The sequence below is a fragment of the Phasianus colchicus genome, chromosome 2, assembly GCF_987193195.1.
Source record: "Phasianus colchicus chromosome 2, bPhaCol1.hap1.1, whole genome shotgun sequence".
Classification (NCBI taxonomy): domain Eukaryota; kingdom Metazoa; phylum Chordata; class Aves; order Galliformes; family Phasianidae; genus Phasianus; species Phasianus colchicus.
The window spans coordinates 53,689,972-53,711,638 of NC_143437.1; positions in this window are offsets into that span (position 1 = coordinate 53,689,972).

Genomic DNA, 21,667 nt, shown 5'->3' on the forward strand with positions numbered 1-21,667 from the left:
TATTATTTCTTTATCTATTTTTTTTTATAATCAACAATTTCAATGTCCATTGCAGACAATAAAAAAAAACTCACTGACTTCACCATGATCAGTCTTGCACTCAGTGAGCATCTAGCATACTTTGCTGATGCAAAACAGAGCTGAGCAGAAATGTTGAGCAAGGGGGCATCATTCCTTAATAGTCATCTTTCTATCTGCAACAGTAACAGCCTGTGGAGCAGCTGGGGGGAAAAAGAAAGGAACTTGCAGTTCCTCTGAGTTTGATTGAATTTGGTCCTACAGTTTAGATAACAAGTTCTTCTGCTTTCCTAGAGCATAATGATTCATGAGATTTAGCCAGGAGCTCTACTGAGAAGCTCCAGTCACACGAAGTTTCAGCATTAACTGCTATATTTACCTCACACCAATGATTCTTTCCTTTCACATGTGCCCACCTCCCCAGCAGAGAAACTGGGCAGACAAATTATGTCACTAATGGAACTTCAGAGTCATGATTGCCTAACAGTGTCTCTCTTGCCTTTTCTACTTCAGAAAACACCTGAATCACAGAATCACAGAATATCCAAGTTGGAAAGGACCCAAAAGGATCATCAAGTTCAACCCCTGGCTCCACACGGAACCACCCAGAATCCTGCCCTACTGAGATCACTCTTTAGACAAAGCAAAGCCATCACTTGCTCTTAGAGCCAAGATCCCATCAAAGGCAGCACCAGGTTTTGGTCACCAAGCCTCCTGCTGCCAGCTGCAATAGCAGAGAGTTCTGATGTGACTGTTCTGATAATTTTTTCAAAGTCAAACGCAAAATCTCTAAGAGGCAGAGATTCTCCCATTAAAAACTGGCACTGTTCCATTAAATTTATGCTATTGCACCATTTGTAACCGTAAATCTACCCTCTTGTGAATATGAATTATGAAACAGATTTTAGTTACAGTATCTCATGTTGCTTTGCAAGTAATAAACCATACAATATTTTGAGTCCCTTTAGACGCATGTGTAGTAATATCTAGTAATATTTTTATAGTTTTCCTACAATCACTAATTTCATTATCTTAATGGTCAATATCTTTATGGTTATTGAAAAAGCTCAGGCTAAAAATGGTTGTTAAGTACAGAACAACAACAGAGCTATTGAAGAAAATCATGGTGTTTGATTAAAATGCAATTGGCAGAAATATAGAAGTTTTTGTTCACTCACTAGTTAAAGCTTTAAACCAGGACACAGAATCAAACGTCAGAATTTGGACATATGAAATATGAACCCTAATCTGAGCAACCCCTAGTATTATAATGGGTTGAAACAAAAACCATAGCTTCAAGCACTCCTGAAATTTGGGTGTTTCTATATCTGGATTTGAAATTTGTGGCTTGTGCCTACTCAAATAAACTTCTATTTAAAACCCTATCTCAATAAACTATGTTTTGTGGCTTGGACCTATTTAAGTAAGCCTTTTAAAATTAAGTTCTATTTATAGGCCCAAAATTTATTTACAGTATCTTTTTTTTAGGATTTTAGGATTAGTAATGTCTTTAAGCAAAGAGGAGTATTTGTTCAGAGGGTTTTCTTCATTCTTCATCTTCTTCATCTGTGATCATAATCTACTGGATGAAACAGAAATAGTTGCATCATATGTTTATTATTATAAATAAATTTCTTACTGGCTCTGCTTCATTACAAGAATGTACAAGAAAGATGAGTGTGAGAGGGAGAAATTTTAGTTACTCTTCCCATAATTTCTTTCTTTCTTTCCTTTCTATGCAATAAATGTATTATTTAAAGTTTTGTTTAATCCCTTTTTCTCGATTCTCTGAAGTATTCTTCCTTATGTATCTTTCCCTTGTTTAGCCCAAAACCTGATGTTGAACTCATCTAATCCTTACACAACAGAAGTGTCTGCAAATTTATTGACTTTGCTAGAGTCACCTTGCAGGATGAGGGCTCTTATAACTTTCTTCTTATCTACTCATTAGTGTTTGAACTATACTACTTTCTTATAAGGCTTCAAGTTCTGTCTCAAGAGACATGAGTGAAGAAATACATGACAGTTGTCACTTTTAGGTTTTCCAAAAGTTAGTAATCAAAGTGAGAAGTCATGAATCCACAGCTCTGCTACACTATCATGTAGACCTAAGATACAGCTTGTCATATGTTACCTTTAGGCTTTTTTACTTCGCATGCCATGCTTTTGTTTTAACAATGAAAAAGGTCCATCTTTTTTTTCATTTCAACTGAGGAGATATGACAAAAGGCAGAGTTTTCATGAACTAATTACAGCCTTTTAGAAATTACCTTTTGTGCTAGTAAAACATGGCTATTTTTTCCCCTATGATGAGAAAGTAAGCAGTTTGAATAAAAAGTACTATTTAAAGAAAGAGTACAGTTACATAACCTTTCCATAAAATTCAGACAATTTTTTCAGCTCCACTTTGCAAAAAGAAGCATGCAACTTCCTGAGAATTATACATACAATAATCTATGAAAAAATTCTATACAGAATAAAAAAGAGATTTTTTCCTTTTGATAAGAGTATTGCATTATGTCTCGGTGCACATTCACCATTCAACAAAGCCATCAGGTTTTGCTCTAACAATATAAGGCAGAACCTGCCAGCATATGCTCCTGTCTCCCTACTTTGAAAATCAATGAGAAATGTGTGTACAGACTTAATGACAGACTTCAGCCCCTTAGGGTGCAGTCTCACAGACATCATAGGCTGATTTGAAGCTACATTGTCACCAGAACAGTCCCCGCCAGTCTTTCCCTGGGTCTTTGCCCTGCGTTCCCACAGCCTCTTTTTGCTACACCTGTGGCCCTATGGACAGACAAATCAAGAACATAGCCCTGACAAAAGCTCATGATGTTTCTGCAAGACTCATATCCAGATTAATTATTTCTCTGGTGCAGTGCACTGAGTGTGCTGTAAAGAAGCAGACATAAGAAGATAACAGGAGCAGGACCAGGAACAAGGAGAATGAAAACTAACAAGAAATGCTAGCAGGATGGTGAAGAGCTGCTTAAGTCATCCGAAGAAAGTAGACATAATCATGCCTTGAGGGTTCAATGACCCATCCTCCATGTTTACAACCCATGGTCTGTACAAATGAAAACATATTTTAACACAGCATATCAGAAGGTTCAGTAATGGAGGAAAAAATTATTTTTGTCCAAGCAAGATGGAGAAGCTCCAGAAATTTCATAGATCTTACACGTATCCAAGGCTGTAGGATAGAAGGCAGTTGTATATACTGGAAAACCCTGATCATTTTTCATTATTACATTGTTGATAAGATTTAGAAGGACCATTTGCAAAGAGTTCCCACCTCAGCAAGTATTTTACCAGCACTATAACTAGAAAATGAAAAGCCAGGTAGTTCTTGAAACATCATATTTATTGGCATTTCAAGAAGATATTCTGGTGTCTGTGTACCAGAAAGGCTGTTATACTGCTTGCATTTAATTATTTCATAAGCAAGATTTATGCAAGAAAACACTTACTACAGTCATTCTCTGTGCAATGTCTTTTTCACTTGAGTCTTGTACTGAAAACACTGAGATGAATTAGTACTCAGGCAGAATAAGAACAAGGTCGAGGCTTTTTCTGTAACTTAGGGATGTACACAAAGGTGTCATCTACTCTCCAGTGTTCAAACAGTATGTGTGAGAACTACACACGTAACTCACAATCACATAGGTGTAGCCCAGCCTTTCAGTGAACTCAACTAGCATGAGATACAGAACTAAAATAAAGACAATATGATAAGGGCTAATTTGGAAACTATGTCACACTTGCTGTTTTGTAGGTCTCTGAGTCAGCATTTCTTATTCAAACTATACACAGTATGCATGGATATATGTCCAGCTGTTTGGTTGGAGATATCTGATTTGCAACTGTATTAGAAATATTGTCTCTCTCTTCCCCTTAACAAAGTCCCTACTTGATTGATGGAGTCACAATTTCTCATTTCAAAGGACAACAACAGTATAACTTTTTATGTAAGAAAAAAAAATAAAAAGTGATTCACATGCATTTTCCAGAAAGGCTAGAACTATGAAAAGATCTCTGACAAAACCTGGCACACAACATGTAGTGCCTTCCTGCCAACCAGGGGAAAAAAAGAAGAAAAAAAATCCCACAAGGTACAAACAAGCTTCATGGTTTATTCACTATACCACTGAGCCTTTTGGCCATCGCCATAAATCTCTTCAAATTCTTGCTCTTGTTTTGATGGAAAACATTCAGTTCTATAATAATAGTACTTAGATAACCTGTACTTGACCTGTCTTTGGATAGTGATGATTTTCCATACAAGATGCTTTACTGTGATAACACAGTGATTCAGACACTCTATCTTAAGGCAGCTGGTATACAAATTCCAGAGCTGCTTGGCTCTGGAAATTTTTTTCTTTCACTGCTATTTGAATGTTAGCTGCACATTGAAGGCCTTTCATACCAGTCACATTTTCAAAGTGCTCTCCCTGTTAATGTATTTCCATTAGAATCCCTCTGTTTTTGATTTCAAGAACACAGCACTTTACTCATGGGAACTGAGCTTTTCAGGTGTTAAAGAGGATTTGTTATATAGAAAGTGATTATAATAGGATTTAATGTAATTGAATGTCAAGGTACAGTAGCCATACATTGTATCAGAGACAGCATTAAATTTGTATTGCAGGTGAAGTTTTCCTAAGTAAAACCTGGAGCCACAATGCACAGGCCATGGTGGAAGACCTCCTGTTGTTGTGCACCTTTTGTTGAGCTGATGCTCTCTTAACTGCCCTGCTCCCCAGAGAGGAAGGACAAGCAGCAGAACTAACTCCCAGAGGCTTGTAGCAGCACGAAAAAGCTCTCAGAAATAACAGAGACAGATCCCATGGAGATCAGTCTATCCACATGAGCCCACTTCCCACAGGTTCCTTTCTTGCAGGTTATTGCTGCCTCTAGGAGTGCTTCTTAAATGAATTGTATGGAGGGCCTGATGCTTAAACATATTGAAATGCTCTTTTTTCTGTTGCAAGGGACCAAAGTGAAACTAATTTGACTCTTCCTCAAACTGACTGAGTATCATCTGCAATAGTGGCAAGCAAAGAAGTAATCCACAGTGTCTGGAAAAATCCTGTTCACATAAACTGATTTCTTTGCCTCACTGAAATCAACTGGATGGATGCTTCCAGTATCTCACATTCTTAAACAAATCCTTATTATCAAGTAATTGCTAACCTCCAAAATTTCCACCTTCTTTTTCCTTATCATAGTTTGTACTCTTCTGTTGGTTTCAATCCTGCTGTCTCTCCATTTTCCAGGGGATCTTGCTTACCTCAAACAGCACCTTGAACTTCTCCATTTAATCATAATTTGTTTTCCCTTTATGCCTGCTTTCTTTTCAGCTGTTTCTGTGAGTGTTACGATGTCCTTAGATAACTTCTGTCTTGGTTGTATGTGGGTAGTAGAAGTCACTGTTATTATCTTCTATTACACTTTGTTCCCTCTTTGATATTCCACAATGTTATGCATTCAGCAGCTTCTCCAGATCAGAGGTCAGGAATTCAGCCCCACTAGAATTTGGGCACTTTCATGTCCACAGCTGACTTGGTCAGTATTTTTCATCTGAAACATAAAAACACCCCTTTCAATAAAAGTATTCTTTTAAGGAAAACAATGATACATTTTTACAACCTTTCCCATGGCAAAGAGGACTGTTCCAGTAAGAAATAATTTAAAATTGGATTAAACCAAACTAGACTGAGGTTTATAACCAGACTATTACTTTAGTTTTCACTTTTCAAAGGAACTTCTAATAAAAAGTCTGACATTATTCTTTCCAATTTTGTAAGGATATAATTTCCACTTGCAGGTCATAGGGAACGGTGGTGAACGCATTGATACGTTTGTCTTTTTAAAAAACTGATAACTCTGAATTCTGGGTCCTCACTGATCTACATCTTCACATTGAACAAAGATGTTCAGGATGATGAAGCTCTGTCGCAGATGATAGTGAGTGTAAATTTCTCATCTTCCTGAACTACTGAGAATATATGCCCAGCCTACAGTCTACCACAAACCAGACAACCTTGGATTTGCAGTATGTCTGCAGCATGCATCAGCCTCACAGTCATCATTATATCTCGCCTCACTGCTTGCTGCCATCCCTGAAACATGGGTGCTTCTGTGGTGCGGCATAGCAGCAACTACCATGGCACAAGCAGAACCAAGACACCTCCAGTTTTAAGCTACACCTTCCTGTTTGTTTTTCTCTCTGTGACTCTTCTCAGCCATGGGTAAGAATAGAGAGACGTACTGAGAACAGACTTCTGGGCTCTTGTCTTGTAAAGAAACAAATGATCTACTATTAACCGAGTAGGTGGGGTTTGTCAGTTCAGAGGACAGAGGTGTTATTTTCAATGCCTCTTTGCTGCTTGTCCTGCAACTTGCTTTAAAGTTTTCATGCATCAAGTGTGAAACTGGAAGTCCCAGCTTCACCATGTTCATCATTCTTCTTGTACTCTGATCACAGCCTGAGCAGCATCTGCAGCTCTGAGCCACATGAAAATCCATTTCCCAAAGGTCCACTGTCTGTGTACTCCTGGCATTCCTCAGATGTAGAAGAGAAAGTTTTTATACTATTATTTTCTTTAACTATTTCTGCCCTTTCACCTCTCATTTTGATTCAGGAATTGTTTCCTGAAGGAAAAAAAAAGGAAGAAAAAAACCAACAAAACAATTGTGGAAGTTCATTACAAAGAAAAGTGAAATGTCACTAATAATTACTTAAACACACCAACCCGAGGAACCAGTTTAGGAACACACGTACAAACACACACACACAGAAAAACAATTAGTGTTTCAAGCTTAAAATTCAGAACCTTTGATGAAAATGTGCAGTCGTGAGAGGATTCGTTTCTGATGATGTTCTTGAAGGGCAGAAAGAGAGATAATAACTTTGGTGAGGGCTCTTTGTTTAAATGACTATTGTTTGTAGTTAGCTGCTACTTAATCTGCACTACAGAGAGGAACCACTACATAGCTAAACTCTCTTCTAATGAGATCATTATTTTCTTACCAATCTTCAGAATGAATGTCATTTTACATAGCAAAACTACAGAGGCAGCATTTTAGAACACTGCTACCTTTTATCTAACCAACATAAGAGGCACTTGAGGAAAGGACAAGGAGGGTCAAGAAGAAAATGTATGCAGCATAGTTTCTTTGCCTGGCAGGCAGGGAAAGGACAAAGGAAGAGTCCATGATAACAAGACTGACCACCATTATTAGTGGAGAGGGGTACCCGCTGCAAAGTTTGGGATAGTTACAGCGGGTTTGGATCAATTTATTAAAGAATTTGCTTGGATTTAACTCCAACCTGACACATTTAACTCCAACCTGACACTAAATGCTGTTTAAAACTTCAACATTTGCCAATTACTACCCAGCCTGGAAAGATTACCAGCAAGATTAGCAGGGTCAGAAATGTCACTTCTTTTGCATACTTCCCCTTTAAAGGATAAAGCCTCTTCCTTCCAGCCAAAGTGGAGATGCACACAGTCATTTCACAATTCATTCTCGCTGCAGATGAATGTGGGTGGGTTTTGCTGCAGCGGTTTCAAGCATCCCTGGCTGCCCTGCCCCTGTGGCAGGTGTTGCCTCCCCCTAGAGCACTGGCAACAAAGGCAGACATATGCCCCTACCTCAGCCGCTGCACTTCACAGCCCAGCGTATGAGCTTCGATGGTTGATAGAGGTAGCTTTGCACTCAGACACTGGGCTGTAAACAGCAGCAGCTGAGCCCTGGGCACGCCTGGCTCTGCCGATTCGTTCCAGGCATGGAAACCCCTGAGCTGAGGGAGGGTGCAAAGTGCTGGAGTCAGGAACATTTCACATTGCTCTACATCTCTGCTTTGGTGCCTGGACTCGGATCAAGCAATCACAGCATTCATATTCATGGGGCTGAAACTACCTGTGCCCCTACGCCTTGTTAATAAATGAAGGAGACTCCTGAGCAGGAATGTGCAAAGCAGGAAGAAAGGAGATGCCTGCAGCCAACTAATCAGAGAAAATGGTGCTAGGGAGAGGGCAGAAATTGTGCCTGCCAGCCTTGAGCACTTGAGTCCTGTAACTGGCCCAAGGAATCAAGAGAGAGATTTAAAAATCATGTGATTTTCATAAACAATTCACATGGGATTCCTTTTATTTTCTCTCTGATTTTTATAGATTCCTAGGATCGTGTTTATAAACTTTTAGCTGGAATATAAGGCCCCAAAGGCTCCCATTAAAAACTAAGAGGAAGTGGGAAGGATCACATCACCCATGTGATCCCAGGAAGGGAAGCAAAGGACAACAAAAAAAATGGTAGCTGATGCGTGATTAAGTCAGCAGAGTAGACAGCAATTTAACCACTTTCTCTCCCTCTCCCTGAGGGGTGGAAATTCCTACATTTGTCCCTTCTGCTGTGTTTTGTGACTTAGTGTTTCTCTAAATCTACAGTTAAGTCATCCCTTCTGCCCTTTGTTTATGGGAAGCATGTTTGCAAAGCTCCAGAATCAATGCCCTACTCATCAAATGCAAGAGTGTTCGGTATTCATAACAAGAATGGACTATAAAATAAATGCCTCTGGCTGCTCTTTGCATTCTGCTGTGCCACGTCTGGCCCTATCAGGCCCGTGCATACGGGAAAATGGGGCCTCTCATGAAGTTCTCAGTGTTATGGTCAGAGCATTCAGGCATGTGCAGACATGCTGGTCCTGGTGCGTGCTTTTTGTTTTTGTTTGTTGTTTGTTTTAACAGCTGCTAATAATTATATTATCCTGCTGCAGAGGTAATTCTGGGAAACAGCAATCTCTGAAAGCACCAAACAGATAGGGAGAAGATGCCGCCTCCCTCCCCCCTTCCTTCTCCCTGTTAGTTTTCTGGTACAAACAGCATTCCTGCCTCATTCCCCTCTGAAGTTAAAAGACTTAAATTCTTTACAAGGAAGGTCATCCATTTGAAGCCAAAACGCTGTTTGCTTTTGTCTTACCACTCGCTTTCACATGAAAAAAAAAACAACTGAGAACGCACCAGCCCACTTCACCAACTCAGAAATTAAGCATAACAAGCTCAGGGGGGAAAAAAAAAAATAAAGGGCTGTGTTTCAGTTATTAATGCGTACGCGTTCGACACAGAGAGCTTTCCAGCAGCTCTTCCAAGAATGCTCAGCGGGTTGTTCTCGACCTGACCTGATGGAGAGCCAGCCAGCAAGAGAGAGGGCAACAGGCGCGGGCTGTAGTCACACAGCGTCCAGAGCCTTGGTGTGCTCACTGCAAGGAACACTGTCAAGTGCTTTTAATAGTGTTAAATATAATTTATTGATTCTCCATTGTTTGCAATAATAACCTCCCTGAAGCCTGAGAATAATGTTTTCTTTTCCCCTGCAGATTTTGTCCTGTCAAACATTTATTTACTTTTTTTTTTTCTCATGGTGTTGCTAATAGACCTTGAAATTAACACTGCATTTATGTTTAGGATTTGTACCACCATTCTTTGTGCTTCTCCACTGCACTCATCTATCAGCAAAGCAAAATAGGGGCAGGGAGATGCATCTGAGCCCCTTCCCAATCTGGGAAAAAAATGAGTTGAATTCTGCCCTCAGATGTGCTTGTGGAGCTCTCATTGTCAGTGGGAGGCTGGCTGCCTGTGTGCCAAGGAGGCAAAATTTGTGAGCTGTAAAGCTGGAGGGGGCATAAAATGTTGGGGAGAGTTTTAATGGATCCTATATAAACATTGATTGGTGGGAATTTTTTTATTACTTTTGGAGGTCAGGTTCTTCTAAAGTAAAATAAGGGATCTATAATGCCTTATGAAATTAGGATCGGGTTTAAAATGAATTAAAGTGGAGTCTAAACCAAATGACTATCCCTTTGAACAGTTGTATAAGCAAAATTACTAAGCTCAAGCAAAATCTGAAGACCGGACTTGTCAGGCTTACTTAGATTAAACAAAATGGCAATTATTCCACTTCCCATTAGCAATTAACAATAAAAGAATTTATAATTTACTTTGAACTTTTTCTTTTCACTTTAACATCAAATTTCAATAAAAGAGTTAGGCTGCTGTTAAAAACACATTGCGTTGTGAAGCCCCATAAAAAGCAGTGTGTTTCAGGGTCAAATTAGCAAGCAGGAATCAGGAAATATTTAAAGGGTCCCTTGTTACCTGCTAGTAGCTTTCCCATGGAAAATGAGAAGCAAGCTGGAATGTAAACATGGTGAAGCATGAGAGTAAGAAATGCACTGGGAGCACTTTTGGGATAGCCAAAGGAGGGCTTTGCAGAAGGTCTCAGCCTAGATGAGGGGGTAGGCCTCCGCCTTGGTGAGGGGGGAGGCCTCTGCCTCTACATGGGGGTTTCCAGTGCTGGCAGGAGTTGCTCATGCATGGAGGGCTGACGCTGCAAAACAGCCAGCAAGGGGGAAGGGAGAGGGGCCAGGAGAGAAGCAGCAGGCAAAGGAGCGACGTGTACAGCTCCTCACCTCTCGATCTCGATTCAATTTACGTTCTGTAAGTATTAGGAAGGCTCTCAGTGCAACACAGGCCAATGAAAATCAACGCTTGCAAAGCTTGTGCGGATCTCGAAATTGCCAGAACTTCATCCATATGTGGGGTTCCCATACAGGAAATAAAAGCTGGGTGATTTATGGCATTTTATTGCACTTCTTGGCCATTGCTAACATTTCCTTCATTGAGAAATGACAGAAGCTGCAATTTGGATTTTTATTGTGTAGTTTGCCAGCGTCCTCCCCACCCCCTTCCCTCTCTCTTTCTTCTTTCCTGGGTGAACTTGCTTTGGGTTTAGGAGATGAAAGTTTATGGAGGCAGATGAGTGTCAAGGGGACCGAATCCAAACACAGAGCCAAAGAGCCTGTTGCCAGATTTTATCTACCCTCACTGAAAATACAGTATCCAGAAAAAGAAAAGTGATTATAAAGTAGAGTGACTTAGCCTCTAACTTACACAGAATTTCTTGGATGAGTTTCTGGTTTTCTTTTTTAAACAAACAAAACAATGTTTCCTGGTTGGCAGTTCCCAAAGTCTTTCCCTTTTTTTTTCCCATTTTCTGGCACGTAGCTGAAAGGTCATGCTCATGTATTTCCAAAACATGCTCATTGAGTGCAGCTTTTCAAAAAATAAAAGCCCCTTTCTTTAAGGCCCAATCCTGCTCTCATTTAAGGCAGATAAAAAAATTCAACTGTTTACAGGGACAAGGGAGTAGAGCCTAATCACAGAGTCAGGATTGCTGTACAATGAAATACAAGCTGGGGAGCACCAGCTATTCCTAAAGCTGCTGACACCATTATACAAGCCTGTTTACCACTGCTTGTGTCTGCCAGACTTTAATGGTTCGGCTGACAATGTTCATGCTACTTTTCAGTCTCAAGTGAAGATTTCTGATTATGAAGAAAAGGGTGAATTGGTTGTTTCTCTTGCTAAAATAATCCAGTGATGATTCTATTGAAAGCATTCATGCCCATGCATTTCAGGGAAGGAACTTCAAATATGGTAAGCTTTATTTCTGGGCTAAAACTACATCCCATCAAAACACTGCCAGATGGAAATATTTTCAGATAGCACTTTGCATGTGCTCAGTAGGCTGCAGTTTTAAAGACTGTTAACTTTGAGTATGCACACAGACAACACAGCTCAAGTAAAGTAAGGTGTGCATATGCACGTGTGTGTGTGTGTGTGTGTGTGTGTGGCTGCAGTTGTTTATTTGACTTAGACAAGCAAGCAGTAGAATGGGTAAATGGACAAAGTACTTGACTGGAACTCAAGAAACTTACGTTCTGTTCTTGGCTTGGTGTCAGATTTCTTGCATGACCTTGTATAAGTCACTTATTCTGTCGTGTGCCTCAGTCATTCGTCCCGTAAGAACTTTCCTTCCTTCCAGTAGAGCTATCCAGTTAAATGCATTAAGGAAAATTTGGCTGCAGGGAGAGGGAAAAGAGCGGAGTGTCAGGTGGTGTGATAAGGGCTTTCTTCATTCCGTGAAGCCTTGCTTCTTTCCAGGTAACTTTAACTGAGGAACAACTATATTACCACTGTTCGACATTGTATTATAGTAATGCTCAGGTACACTAGTCATAAATTAGAAGCCTGTTGTGCTAGGTGCTGCATAAGCAAAGGACAAAAACATGATATATTTGGCCTCATAACTATTAGTGGTAGGATTTCATCATTGCATAGTTTTGTGCCCAGCACTTGTTTTTCTAGGGTTTTATATTCAAGGGAACACAGTGTGAACTACAACACAAGCACTGCAAGTTTTAAGTACTCCTCTGATACGAAGCCTACAGCTCTCTCTTTCAGTTGCTTTCAGCAAGAGGTAAAATCATGTTGGCTTCTGGATCAGGCTTTTTATCTGAGAGTTAAAGCAAACACCAGCCTGCTGCCTTTAAACTCCAGTACTGATCCCAGTAGTTTGCACAGGGCTGAGAGGCTTTGAAAAGAAAGGCAGGTTTTTTGTTCTCTTCGACACACAAATATCCCGGCAAGTTACCTTCTTGTTTGTTCCACTGTAAACCTCCCAAACAGGCTGCATTCAAGGTGCTCACCTTCCACAGCATGACCTTTCAAGCAAATATATCCCTTCAAACCTTGGAATTCAGCAAGGTAGAATTAAAATCATTGACCTTTCATTCTCCTTTCCTCCTAGCCCACCTCCTTCTCATATGCTTTCCTTTTAATAACCAAGAAGAACATCTGCAGTTTTTTTGCTGTAAGCACTGCAAAAAGCATTAAGGTTTTTAAGGTAACCTTGGCAAAATCCAAATTAGAAAACATACTGCAGTGATTCACTTTTAACCTCCAAGTTATTTCACAGCATAGCTGACAGCTTGCATTCTTCAGAACATTGTGTTGTTTGTTTTTTTCAACCCCTTCCCCCCTCCCCCAATAGGCAGCAGGACAAGGAAAAACAAACCCAAAAAAGCATAGGAATTTTTTTCTCCATTGGGGGTCTAATATGTAAAACACACATTAAGAACTAGTTCCTTTTCTGGTCACCAAACTAAAAAAGGACACATTTCTTACAAGTTTAGAATAACTCCTTCAAATCAACTACAACACAACCCCTTTTTTTCAGAAATAGTTGTGTAGCTTGTTGCTCAATGATTTAGAAGATCTTCAGCTCCCTTCCGTCTCACCAGGGCCACTCAGCCAAGAAAGAGCCTTTTTCTGTTTAAGTCATCATGTTGCTCTCATTGTTTCCTAGGCCTGCCTGTGCCATTGCCTTGACTAGTGCCACAGATTTAGGCAAAGCTATCTGGGGTGGTGTGTTCTGACTGTGACAGGGGATAGGAGAGAGGGGCAAAGCCTCACTGAGAAAGCAAAAGCAAGAGAAAGAGATGCTACAAAGGGAAGGGGTGGGGTTCTGTTTTTCTCAGAAACGTGCTGCGCTGTAGGACTGTGCCTTTTATTTTTGGCACAAATTGCTGTAGCAAATTATATAGCTTATCAGATGTGGTTTGTTAGGCTCAGTAAAGAAACCACTGCAAGGACTTGTTTTCCTTGTTGTCTGCACCCGATTATGAGATTGGCACAAATCAGATTCCTGATGTTGTACAGGAACAGGGTTGAAACTCCACTGGCCTTATTTTGCCCATAACTGAATTAAGCGTGATTGGGTTACAAACCATTTCAACTCAATTGGGTTGATTCTCTGACTTTACACAAAAGCATTCACCTTAATGCACAGGAGTTCACTGGTGAGAGGGAAGGCAAACACTGATTTCCACCATTACATAAGCACATGCAGCTCTTCTTCCAGCAGATTAATGGGAGCACCATGTTCCTTATCCAGAATTGAATTTGGACCCTTCACCAAGTACGTTTTATGGAAGCCACAGACTGCACAGACAGATCTGGCAGGCCCTTGCATTCTTCTCAACAGTGCAGCCCCGCCTGCAATGATACATACATGCAGTAGAGGAGATGCAGAAGGGATTTCAGAATACACGGATAAACGGGGCTTAATTACAGCACCTAGGGAGTAGATACACATTTTATTCAGTTCTCCCTGTGATGAGAAAAATGATCTTTAATACAGGTATGGGCAATGGGAAGATTAACACCACCAGCTAAACTGACTTGCATCCAGAGCTAGCTGTGGTGCCTCTCCCACACTGTTAAGGGCACTGACATCACCAGGACAGAGTAACACGAGCAGTTTGTGCTGCTCCTGCCCAGTGAGTGGATCCATTCTGCAGAGGTAGAAAGGAATGAGGAGAGGAAGAAGATGGGAAAGAGAGGAAGTCCTCAGCCACCTTTCTCTTTTCAGGGAAGGAGAGAAAATATTTCATTTTCTACCTGTAGAGAAAAAATGGATTCATGTCACATCCTTCCTTGATTATCCCTGGCATTATGCAATTCAATAGATTTGCTGTCTTGATTAGACAGCCAGAATAGAATTTTAATTGTGAGCCTCTGGAAGACAAAATGGAGAGATTTGTCTGAAAAATTTGGTAGGCTGCAACACTATTGGAAGGCTGAGCTTCTTATAGCCAGTTTTCATGCTTTGTTGGACTGCTTGCCTTTACTTGTGCTCTGCTGCTTAAGGTTGAATATTGCTGTCTTTAAAGATGAGCTGGAACATTTACCCAGAAAAATAAATATGTGCAGGATCCCTCAACACCAGCGGAACAGCCTTCAGCATACCAGATACATATGTTGACAAAAAGAATGTTTTAATTTTAGCTTTATTTTTACTGTTTATCAAACAGAAATGATGCATGTAGTTGCTTGCACAAGTCACAGTTAAAGGAAAGTCCCCTTCAGAAAGACCTGAGAAATGCAGTTAAACAAAGCTATTTTACTGGGGGGCAAAGAGAGAATTTCTTTTTTTTCAGATGCATGCTTAAAGATACATTTGTAGGAGAGAATGCTAGCTGGCCTAAGCCAGGGTTTGCAAGTCAGAAGGAAGAAGACAGTGTTTGAGTGAGCAGCCAGTGCTAATATAAGAAATTTTTTGTTCATGTGAGAAATCAGAAATTAACTCTGCCGGGGACAAGGTGAAAACAAACATGTCTTTTCTGATACCTTTATTCTAGGTCAACAGTGAAATGTGACATTTCTATTTACTGGCTAGGGTGACAGCCAGTAAAGCCAGAAATCTGGTCATGAACAGTAGAATCTGTTAGAGCAATAGGTGATAGTCTCCACTACTGTCATCCAGCAAGTTTGGGGACATTATTTGCAAAAGTGATTTTCACAGGAGTACACTCATCTCCCCAGCTTTTTAATCATAAAAGCTCTGTAAACAGAAAACATCAGTTCCATAGGTACATGTATATGTACAGAATTTGAATACACATATTCCATCCCAACTAACCAATACTCTAGGATGTGTAAGGTCCTTAGTTTAATGTACTATGAGCATAGTGTTGCCCATTCAGCAATGTGCTTTCTCTCTGTGAAAAACTTTAAAAGGATGTTGGGTTCGTTCCAATGGGAAAAACACTTACTACCATAAACAGTTTCATAAGGACGGGAAAATATTTCCTGTCAAGATCTAACCTTTTCTGTAGGTGGAATAAACATGAAATACACTAGTGCTACTAGTTAAGCAATCAAAATCACAGGGTTAGGGTTTTCAGTATTTTGTTGTTGCTTATAACATGAGCCTAAAGATCGTAGCATTAGTCCAGTTGGTCTAAACCTCTAAGATGTTTACACATTTTGATCTGAAAAATTATGCTGGAAATCTCACAAAACAGTTCAATACAAGATTTCAAAAACTTTCAACTTCTTTTTGGAATCAGAAATAGTGCAAAAGGAGCAGCATGCTGATAGTATGGAGTCATTAATCCTGACCTGAATCAGCAAATGAGAACAGAGAAATTTGCAAAACTAAGCATTTTCAAAAAAAAAAAAAAAAAAAAAAAAAAAAAAAAGGAAAAAAAAAAAAAAAGAAAGAAAAAGGTTGTATTAGAAGTATACTTATGGTTAGAAATCAGGCAACATCCTTCCCATTCCCACTGTCCTTCCCATGGCTGCACTGAAACAACAATACTGGAATATAATGATGTCTTGTGAGCAAAAATTATAAAATGGAGAAATGAGAGACATAAATGCCAATCACCTTCAAAGGGACGGCTCACATGAGACTGATCACTAGAGAACAGAAGAAATAACAGACAGGAATCATAGGCCACATGTTTGAAAGATGTAAAAAGCTGTGGGTTGATCTCCTCTTCCTAACTCTGCGGCTGTGCTGGAGGTAAGCATTGCCCAAAACAACACATTTGCACACAACATCTTGTTATCCACTCTTACTATTGTCCTGGATGCACAGCTAAAAGACCAGGTGCTACTTCAGCACAGTCCAGTAGCATGGACTCCATTGTTTCAGCTATCTATCCCCTCCTCTGCAATGACCTCTGACAGCAGTTCCAGCAACAGTGCCATGTCTGCAAAGAGCAAGGGCTGTCCAGTTTTTATGCTGTCACTTTGTATTGTCTCTGCTTCTGTGCAGGAGATGCAGCCACAAACACTTTGCCATTATGTGGACTCTTGTGAGAACTGAAATACCATCTCCTTTGCCTACTTAACGGCATTTTGCATAGAAGCAGGTATGCCTTTTTTAAAAATACATCATTTTATCCAAAGTGTTTTAGTGTTGCTCTGCTCATACTTCCCATAGAATTTTCTTTACTTCTTGAAGGAATGCTGCAGTAAGATAGAAAGCAAACAAACAGAAAATGTAGAGGCATCTATAGAAACATATACGAAACTGCATAGCCTGTCAGCATTACCAAAACGTTTGTAAACCTCATTTTAAGTCAAGCATAACAGGCAATTAGGGACTGACCAAGCAAATATTTAAGATATGCCCTTATACAGCAAAGCACTTAAGAATCTGATTATCTGTAGTCTTGCCTTTTACCTAAGCATTTATTTATAAACTATGCTAAGCCTGGCACTGAGCAGAAAAGCTTAGCTGAATCTAAGGCACTTTAGTGAGAAGATCAAGATGATATTTCAACTGATTAGCCGGAGTTAAGGACTTCTCAGCAGTGCTGAGGACGTGTTGCTAAACCCGAATTCAGCAGGAACTGGGCTTGCTGCCTCTGGAAAATGATGCCTTTTCCTTTGGGATCTCAACTGGGGTTTCTGTGCCTGATATTAAGCACCTGCATATGAAAATGTTGCTATTTGCTTTGTTAAACCCTAATCAGTTACTATTATTACAGGGGTTAAGCAAGCAAGTTTGGAATTCGAACTTGCACAAATAAACTCCTGAGCAGACAGCAATGGACCATCTACAGTACCAAAGAAGACGTATACAGTCCGGCTGTTCCATGGCATCTCCTTTCTCCCAACAGAATCGGTACTGTTGTGCTTAACGGTAACACCTTTATCTGACTGAACAGAAATAGACATTAATTTTAAAATGTATTGAGTGTAAAAGGGAAAGAAAAGGAGAATAGCACAGCTGCAACCTTCTGCTTGTGGACTTTCCAAATTTTTATTCTGAACACACATCTAACATCATTCATGGAAATACTAGCTCAGCACTGTTGAACAGCAGTGTGTTTCTTTATATTTATTTTGCCCCCTCATATTTTCTTCCATTAAAGTTTAGCAATGTACACAAACAAACTGCAGCAAGAAAAAAAAAGACAAAAATGAAACTCATAAAAAGGCAGGCAATAGAAATGACCTTTGCCTCTCCTTTGATATTATTTTGAACATTTCTCTGCTAGTAGCTAAGATTTTCTTTTACACTTTCAGGCAACCGTAGATGATAACATGAATAAAATTGTATGGTGTCTCAGGAATTTAGCAGAAACATTTCAGGGACCATAATTACTCTTTCTGGAGCATAGCTTAATTTAGAGTTGGAATTCTTTCTATAATTTATGTGGCAGTGTATTTTATGCCATGTAAGGTATAACTTTAAATCCCCCTCTCATAAAAATGTATTCAAAATGTTTTCTTTTGTGCACATACTCACGCAAACATAAATACACATATGTTTATATATGTACATACCTAATATCAAGCAATAAAATGCATGTTGATGTGTAAACAACTGCATGCATGAAGGCAGATATCTGTTTGTAGGAGAGCAAAAATTTTAAATGATTGCACCCTTAATTAGATCTTGTTTGAAATTGTACAGAGACACAATGAATTGTAAGTAAAAGATGGCAGTCAAAGGGGAAACAAAAGAAATGCTTGTGACTGACTTTCAGTGCTTTCCATCAGTAAAGGTTATGGACCACATTAGAGTCTTTTGGGTTCACCACAAAACTCTGATTGGCAGAAGTAGATGTTGATTGCTTTGTTTTGCTCTTTTTCCCCCCCTTTAAACATATTTCCAAACAGAAGACATTTTCTGTTTCACAATATATTAAGGAATCAGAAACATAGCATGAACCATCTTCAGCTGCTAGAAGGGAGCAGCCCTTTGTATTAGTTATGTTAGGGGCTGCAATAAATAGATATAGGCAGCTTATGGGCCCATTCCTTCTATCTAGTGAAGCATTTTCTATACACTAAGTGTGGTGCCGACAGCACTGTAAGTTCAGTGTTATTCTTAACTGACATAACCATGTGAACATGCTAATGCCAGTGACATAGTCACACTCTGCTATGGCTTGCTTAATAACCTGGAAATCAGATGCCAGGAATTTTGTTCCTTTTTCTTCCACTTGCTGTCTTTTCCTTTTTCCTATCCCACAAATTCAACTGAGATTTCACAATTTTTCCCACTCTGAAGCAGAAGGAAACCAACCCTGTTTAAATTTTTCCACACATAGATGAGCGTGGTCCATTGAACACTAGTGTTCAGATCAGGGCAACCAGCCAGGACAGAATATTTGGACATCCAAGTCCCTGGATGGCCATTGCCCCAGTGCTTAAATTTGAGCCAGAAGAATCAAGCTTAGGCAAGGCTAGTTGTAGTCTCCCACGATGGACGACAGCAACACCAGATAGTCACTGGTCAAGCCTTGGGATCCCAGCCTCTCCTGTCCCACCTGAGCTGCTTGACCAGTGGGTAATGTTCTACCTAATGTTCCTCCTCTCTACAAATATTTAATCAGTAACAACTGGAGTAGCTGAAGTGGGAAGAAGCCCATGTAAACGTCTGCCCAGTTGCCCAGTGCTTACCACATTCAGACACGTCTCTTGCTTCATTTGCAGCAAGTGAGAAAATAAATCTGACTGCTGTATCTTGGTGAGCTATGGAGACATTTCCTTTAACCAAAGAACCGATTCTGTTAGCCTTTTTTCACATTCACTGTTCCTTCAAAAAAAATATTCCCATTTCATTTGGGTACCTGTAGAAAAAGTAACTGTTTAGCATGAGAATGATGGGCCAAGGCCCCCTACAACCTAGGCATAAAGGACTGGGGCTTTTTCGTTTCTTTTTTCTCCTCCATGTGTCCTTCTGTGAGTCCCTCCCTGGAAATGGAAATGGTGTATTGTAATGCAGATTTCCTGCAGAATCTCACAGATCACTCTCTGCGGGGATTTCACTCTTCAGCTGAAATACTTTTCAGCCAAGGTATTGTTAATTTATTCAACAGCTTTATTTTTAAACATGGAATAATATAGCTGTGCATTACTAATTCCTTTTAAAAGTATTATAGTGTTTATTTTTCGATTGAGGCTTGAGGGCTCAAAATCATTTGTTTTGTTTTGTTTTTTTTTATTTCACTATTTATGAATTTAAAATATACTATGAAAGGATCAAAATAAATTAAGAGACCTCAAAACCCCGCTAGTCTTGTTTTTCTTCTTCAGGCCCAGCTCCCAGTCTGTTCTTTTTTTGCTTGCTTCCATTTTATTTAGTATAATTACTGGCTGAATGACTCTTGCCACTGTTTTCACTTTCCTCCTCTTTGTGGAGGCAGGTCAGAGAAAACAGCAAAGATTTCATTTAACTTCTCACTTGAGACTTTAACCCTAAAGTCCTCAAGAGCTCAGAACAAGCTGAAGAAACGCTGTCCATCCCAAATCAGACCCAAGGTGTAAGTCCAGAATCACAGTTAAAGGAAAACCTCCATCCTTTCCTGAATTCACCCCCTAGTATCCTTTCAGGTGTTTGCCATATCTCCCCTCACACCAAAGTGAGAGTGGATGATCATCTTTAGTAGCACATAGCTTCATCCTCCCAGCAGCTTGAAAAAAAAGAGTCAGATGAGTCAAAAATAGTGACAGGACACTGAGGAACCTCTCTCCCTCTTGCAGGTGAAGGGAAAACCTGAACCCCAGTGCTACTGGTACAGCTAGGAGAGATGGAAGAATTTGTGGGTATCAGAGCTTTTATTCTGCAGCTGCATCGCAGAGATTAACCCAGTTTTTGCATAGAAAAGGAAAGATTGTCACCCACAGAAAACAACATCACCATGGAAGAGGCAAAAGGAAAGGGCAGTATGCTGTAGCTTAACAACTTTTGTCCTGAGTCCACCCTCAGCACCTCCCCTATATACTGTATGCACTACCCATGGTAACGTTCAAACAGTAGGAGAATACCTTGGTCCTGTGCCTGTTCTTGCTACATCATCTCACACAAGAGCTGGGAGATATCAGTGCTGATCTCATAGTTCAAGCTAGCTGTTAGTTGGAAGTGCTGGACAGGAAGGCTCAGGCAGTCTAAAGGAAATGAATACTGAATTACAATGTTTAGAGATCAGATATTAATTCTTTAAATGATTTCGTGCCATTTAGCATATTTCAAAAAGAAACAGGAAGGTTTGTCCTTGCAATGGAAACTGCAGCACACAAAATTCCCAGTCTGTCTCAAACAAAGATCGTGAGGTAATGCACTAATATTCAGGAAGACATTTGCAGCTTACTGTGACAGAGCAAAGTTTTAAGTCCTGTAGATGTTAATAGGTCTCGAGAATTTTCTTAACTAGGGAAGGTTTCATCCCACCAAAAGAAAAGCATGGAATTGGGAATTTGGTAGAATCTGGGCCTCCAAAAAGACGAAGTTGCATTGTTACTCTAGAGTTAATGACTGCAGGTATGGTTTTATTTTTATTTCTAAAGTAAAATATATCAGAAAATGCAAGGGAATATTTAGATTTTTGTTAAGAAACCCGTAAGAGAATAATTACTAGCTATGGGCTAATAAGAGTTGTAACCCCTTACATTACCTTTGTAGGTTAATCTCTGCCTTGATATGTGCATGGTCAGTTTCCACTGATACACATACACATAAATTATTGGATAAAAAAAAAATTGGATAAAAAAAAAATTTTACAATACTAAAAAATGATCAGCCTACAGAGAAAAGGGACAGCAATAGACAGATAAATTTTAAGTACTAATGACTCTGCCTTATGAGAGTCGCTTTACCCAGTGTATAATGCATGAGTGGTAAAATAGGTCAAGCCCTGGAAGCATACACATCTTTGAAATCATTATGAATACAATGGTTTTACTGCATCACCAATTGCATAAGAGATCCAAAGCAAAGCCGTATGTGGAATGCAAAGCATAATGAAAATCCTTGCTCTTGTGTCACAGATTACAGAGAGCTACTGCAGATTTTGGTTTCTTTCCCAATTTTAATAAATCTATGTTCTTGTGGCCATTACTTATACATTTTTCTTTCTGTGTGAGTTATGAGTTTGTTCACTTGTGTTTTTATACTTTTCATAAGATTTCAGCTATCTGTGGTACAGACTATA